Source organism: Miniopterus natalensis, chromosome 3 (genome assembly GCF_054644295.1).
Source record: "Miniopterus natalensis isolate mMinNat1 chromosome 3, mMinNat1.hap1, whole genome shotgun sequence".
Classification (NCBI taxonomy): Eukaryota; Metazoa; Chordata; class Mammalia; order Chiroptera; family Miniopteridae; genus Miniopterus; species Miniopterus natalensis.
The window spans coordinates 6,702,561-6,708,591 of NC_142083.1; positions in this window are offsets into that span (position 1 = coordinate 6,702,561).

Here is a 6,031-nt window from a genome sequence, read left to right on the forward strand (position 1 = left end):
TGCATATACTGTAAATAAATCTTGTTTTTGCCAATCTCACCTGTTCCTCTGCTCCTCACATCAGTCAGTATTGAATGTATGCAAACACTTCTTGTCATTTGATCACCTGTCTTTTAAACTGATTCAGTGCACAGAACATCTCTTACAAACCATTTTAAATGTTCAGATGTGACTTTTTCTCCCAAATTTTATTATAAACATTTATACATGTGTATCTACCACTGGGATTCATCACTGGTTAACATGTTGCCGTATTTGCTTTCTATCTGTGTATATGGGTTATAGTTATAGGTATACGTGCGTACACATGTTCTTCCATGCACCGCTTGGGTGTTGCAGACATACTCATCGCCCTCAACACTTCAGGCATGTTCTAAAAAATATTTTTAAAAATAATATTGTCCCCCCTAAACCATAATCCTGTTATAAAAATAATTCCCTGATGTCATTTAATCATGTGTATTTAGATTTCTCCAGTTGTCCTCCAAATTTCTTTTATAGCTGGATTATTTCAAACCAGATCCAATTAAAGTTTACACATTGTATTCGGTAATGGCTTCTTAATCAGGTATGACATGATTATTTCAATAAAATGTGGAACAAATTGGGTAGTTCCAAATGGTCACATTTACTTTGAATTTGAATTTTTTAAAAGCAATATGGGAACTGCCTAAAGATGCTGAATCTTCCTAAGATTTCTGATTGATAGTCTTTTTCTTGCTCTTAGTAATAATGTTACATAATAGGTGTAAATGAAGATTTAAAGTCACCTCAGATAAAATTGGTATCGTGTATGCTAATAAGAAATAAAAAGGATTACCCATAATTGCCTTATACTATTTTAACTTCAAGAAATGGATTTTTTCCTATTAATCATTTTTCCATTGCAACAGAGCTATCTTTTTTTTTTCTCTTTTAAGACTGTTAATGTAGGATTGTTTTATTTTGTCTTTTTTTCCCAAATACAGTGAGCACCTGTGTAATCAGACAGTAATGTTCTCAGATGTCATGATAGCTTGTGTAGTTACTGTAGTTGCAAATTTGGCTCCAGTGCCCCTAGAAACATGCACTGAATTCAAAAGAAAAAGGCTTCTTTTTGTCCAGGGCTTGTTCTATTCTATTTAGAATCTGAAAGCTATATAAAATAATAGGAGTTCCATTTAAATATAAGTTCAAAACTGTGTTTTAACTTGTACGTGGCCCTCTGTTTTGAAGATACTGATTTTATGTAGGCTCTCTAAATGCAGCATTGTTCCTGATGTTAAGAACAGAAGACTATTTTTAAAGTTACAAATTTGTATATAGAACTAAGACATTGTTGTAATGTCTCTCTCTAAGCTGTTGTGGGGGGGGGGCAAAAGGAGGGCCAATTAAATAGGACCTTCTAAAAATTGTTAATTTTGTAAACTTTGCTTCTTTTTAAGTTATTGTGATTCCTTTTTAGTTATTGAGTTTTATTTTGAAGATATTTAAGTGTTGCACTTGTACAAACAGTATGATAAATGCACAGACTATTGCAGTAAATTCTTTTTTAAGCTGAGATATTTGAAATGACAACTTTGGTTGAGTATATAAAGGTTGCATCAGATTTTTCACAAATTTATTGTAGTTTGCAAATTCTTACTAATTGAAGATGTAAAGGAAGTCAATGCAAATGATTTTTAATCTTTTTTTATTATCTTTTCAGCAATTTATATTTTTTGTGATTTTATGCAACCACATTTTTACTTTGTTTTGACAACTGAAAGATGTATAAGGTTTTTGCCAGAAATGTACTATATACATAGTTTTAAATATAACAGATTTTACTGATATGTAAAAAATTTTGCCATTAAAATAAATGATTTCTCACTGAGAGGAACTTTTCTACCAGGTTGGGGGATATGGGAGCTTAATATATCATATCTAATTTAAAATAATTTCACTGAAATAAACTCCATGGCTTTTACTTTGATTATTTATTCTCTTGAGCTCCTTTTATAGTTTTTCAGAGTGTTCAATGATTTTATACAAAAAGTTCTGCCGTCTCATACCCCTGCCCCGCCCTTTTTGACCTTGTAGTGATACCATTCACACTGAATTCCTGCTTGGTGGACTGTGGCCGTGTGTAGAACTCCATGCATCCATGTTCTGTCACCTTTGGAATGAAAGAAAAATATGTGGTGGTTAAATCTCTTCCCCTTAACCCCTTGCACTGCCCACATCCACAATAGAAATCTCTTTTACATTCTGAGTTCTGGCCAGATGAATGAAATTCTACATACAACATAACTGTAAATTGGTATAGTAGGGTAGAAATCAATCTTTGTGGTGCAATGTGCTGAGATACGTTCATGTTTGTTTTAAATGGAGTATATTTAAGCATAAAATTTAAGATACTTTGATTTAGAAATGGATAATAAAAAAACCATCGTTTTTCATTTGTTACAACGTGCGTAACTTTTTTAACCTCTGGGGAAAATCAAAACAAAACAACCCGCTTTTTTATAGCTGACCATCTGTGCACCTTCCTTTTACAATGACATGCCTAAATATGAATCACAGTGCTTGAACAAATTTTAGCACTCAAATACTGTAATTTTTGTCTCAACTAAATTAGTTTTGAGTTTATCTAAAAATCAACCACCTGAACAAAATATTAAGATATATGTGAGAAAAGCAAAAGCAGCTACCATTTCTCTCTGGCTGCTAACATTAGATTTAATTAGAATTCCACTACTGGTATTAAGCCTTGTATCCCACATGACATTGTTAGGCAGGGCTTGTACTACATCAGCCATTTTCAACCTTTTTCATCTCATGGCACACATAAATTAATCGCTTAAATTCCACAGCACACCAAAAAATATATTTTTTGCTGATCTGACCAAAAAATAGGTATAGTACTGACTTATTCACACTGGACGGCTATTGCTGTATTGGTTGTTGTCATTTTATTTGACCATCTAAGGGAAAAAAGGCCAGTGCCCCTGACTGAATAGGTATTGCATGTTTTAAAAACTCTTGCGGCCAAACCACCAGTTGAAAATCGCTGTACTAGATCGCTGACGTTCTAAATCTTTAAAATAGCTGGAACAAAACAGTACTAAAGACCATTATGGCCCGGCTGGCGTGGCTCAGCAGTTGAGCATCAACCTAGGATCCAGGAGATCGAGGTTTGATTCCAGGTCAGGGCACATGCCCAGGTTTCAAGCTTGACCCCCAGTGGGGGGGCGTGTTGGAGGCAACTGATCAATCACTCTCATTGATGTTTCTATCCCTCTCCCTTCCTCTCTCTAAATCAATACATTTTTTTTTAAAAAAAGGACATGAACAGCACATAAGGTTATTTTATGGAACTTATAAACTGTTCTAGGTACTTACCCTGACTACACAATTATATGAAAATTGTTTGAAAGTCTATGTTGAATTGTTTATTGTGAGTGCCAAGAAATCCTATAATCAATTTAGAGGATTGCTAGCAATTAGGAAGATGATCATGTCTGTAGGCAGAAAGCACGGTAAATGCATTAAATTTACCAATAGGTGCATCAAGATCATAGACCAAAGTACGTAGAGAAATGATGGGTGGGGGTGGCCTTTACCAGAGTAGAGTGGATCGAGTTGAGTTGTGAGAAATTTAGGAAAGACCCCTAGAAAGCAGTACAGCTTCACAGGGCAGATGTTTTCTAAAATCACAATTTTTGTTTCAATTCTTGAATTTTATCAATGGCAACTCTATCATTTGTTTTCATGAAGAAACTAGCTCCCTTTGTTCAATGTCAAGGCCTCAGAAATACCCAAGCCTGCATAACCAGCTGGTCAGCTGTGAGTGAAAGCTGTGTTCTGGTGAAAACTACACATTTCAGTTTGTACTGCAGTCTCCCAGGTGCCTGTACTCGAGACATCACACTTTGTGGGTACAGCACAAGTACTTGGTGAATACTCCCCAACCTTGTCATACGCAGTATTAAAAGGTGTACTCAAGGGTCATTTTAATAATTTTTACTGCTTCCTCAAGGCCATTTTTGAGTGTGTGGGGGGGAAGAGAATGACCACTTGAATAGTGTTGTCACTGCCTTGACAGGCACCCAGGGGCCATCACTTTCACCCACTACACTCTGCCACTTCCAGTGCAAATGTCAACATTGTGAAAATGTCCTCAGAGCAGCATGAAAATAGTTTTGACTTTGAAAGGGTTTCCGGGTCCAAGTGTTTACCGCACAGGGACTGGTCTGGAACCGGTCCGTGTCAGGCCGGCCTGTAGTGTGTGGATTCTTGACTTTGTGTAGGAGAGATGTCACAGCACGAGTCCAGGTGGGTTTGAGTACGTTTTTTAAAGCTGGGGATGGCGAAACAAAGGAAGGCCTTAGGGTAGAAGCAGCAACAGGAGAGAGCCTAAGTGCTGCTCTGTTTTGGCTCCCTAGAAATGTTATAGGAAAGAAGTGAGCCAAGATGGGGCTGCTGTTAGCTCACTGGGAAGTCAGAGAAAGGGGGGGCCTTGGAGACAGATCAGGCGGTGAGCCCGGGTCGAGCTGCCACTGCCTACTACTTCCCTGGCTGCAAGTCTCATGGCACCCTTAGAATTTAGGAAGAAATAGTTTATGCCGGGGAAGGGGGACAGGAGTGCTCTAGAGTGAGCCCCCATTGAGCCTTTGTCCTGAGGGCTTTTTATCCCTCTTTTTTCCCTGCAGGTGAGAATCTTAGGGGAGGGTTTCAGTAAAATATCCATCAGCTTTCCTGGTGCATTCTTAATATGCTGATGAATCAAAAGGAGTGTATAGAGTTTGGGGTTATTCTTTGGTTGGTTTCCTTGTTACGTCTGTCTGGCTTTAATGGGATTTTTGTTGTTTCCGGACTTCGTCTGCCCTTGGGTTTAGCTGGCACAACGGGCAGTAACTGGGCCTTTGCTCTCTATGTCCCAGACCAGGGTGATTTAAGCTATGGAGTCTATGGTTAGGGCGGGCAGTAGAAACCAACTGCTTTCAGGTGTCCTCGGCTGGGGAAGATAAGGCCTGGCGCTGCACCAGCTGGCTGTAGGCTGTCCAAGTTGTTGGGCCTTGTTTGATTCTCTCAGTTTCCCTACTCCACCAGCGCAGGAATTTCCCTAGCTTCTGCCCGCGGGAGGATGACCCCTGCAGAGCTCTGGTTCGCATCGGCGGCTCCCAGCGGGCCGGGGCGGCAGCAAACCTTCCTTGCGGAGAAGTCTGGCGGCAGGCCTCTGGGTGGTCACAGCCGACGGTGGCTGTGCCGGCATCGGGTGGGCGGCCCCGGCTGCTCTAAGCACAGGGCGGCGCGCGGGTGGGCCCGTCTCCCCGCGCAGGTGGGCGGCGCGCGGGTGGGCGGCGCGCGGGTGGGCCCGTCTCCCCGCGCAGGTGGGCGGTGCCGGGCGTTGGAACCCGGGTCCCCGGAGGCGGCCTTCCTTTGCACCGAGCGGCCACGGAGGCCTGACCGCTCCCCCGTGTGGCTTTCCCGCCCTCACTGTCTAGACGTGAACCGCGGCTCTCTTCCGACTGGAATCCTCCCTCCTCTGCCCAACTCGTGTTTTCCCCCGGGAAGCCCACGGGGGAGCCAGGGCGCCCCGAGCTGCTCCCTGAGCCCTCCGCCGGGGAGCCCGTCTCCGGCCTCTGCGCGTGGCCGGCCTCCATAGCTAGGGCGTAAACTCTTTTAAGCAGGATGGGAGCTTTAGGCAGTAAATTGCCCCCGATCGCTTTTCCCGCGCCTCGGCTGCTTTACCTTCCGCCGGGTCGGCCGCGTTGCGTCGCGTCGCGTCGCGCGGGCTTCCCTCTGGCTTCTCTCCCAGCGCCCTTCAGCCCGCGCAGCCGCAGTTCCCCGCGCTCCCTCCCGTGGACGCCTGCGCACTCGGCGCTCCCGCCTGCTGCTAGGGGGCGCTCCGAGCTCGGGCGGCCCGGACTACAAATCCCAGAGGGTAATGGCCCACAGGGGGGCGGCCGCAATGGCTTCTGGGATCCGTGGTCCCGGGGAAGGGATTGGCGGCTGAGAAAGGCTCTGAGGAGCGCCTCTGGGCTGGAGCCCAGGCTTTAAAGGTAGG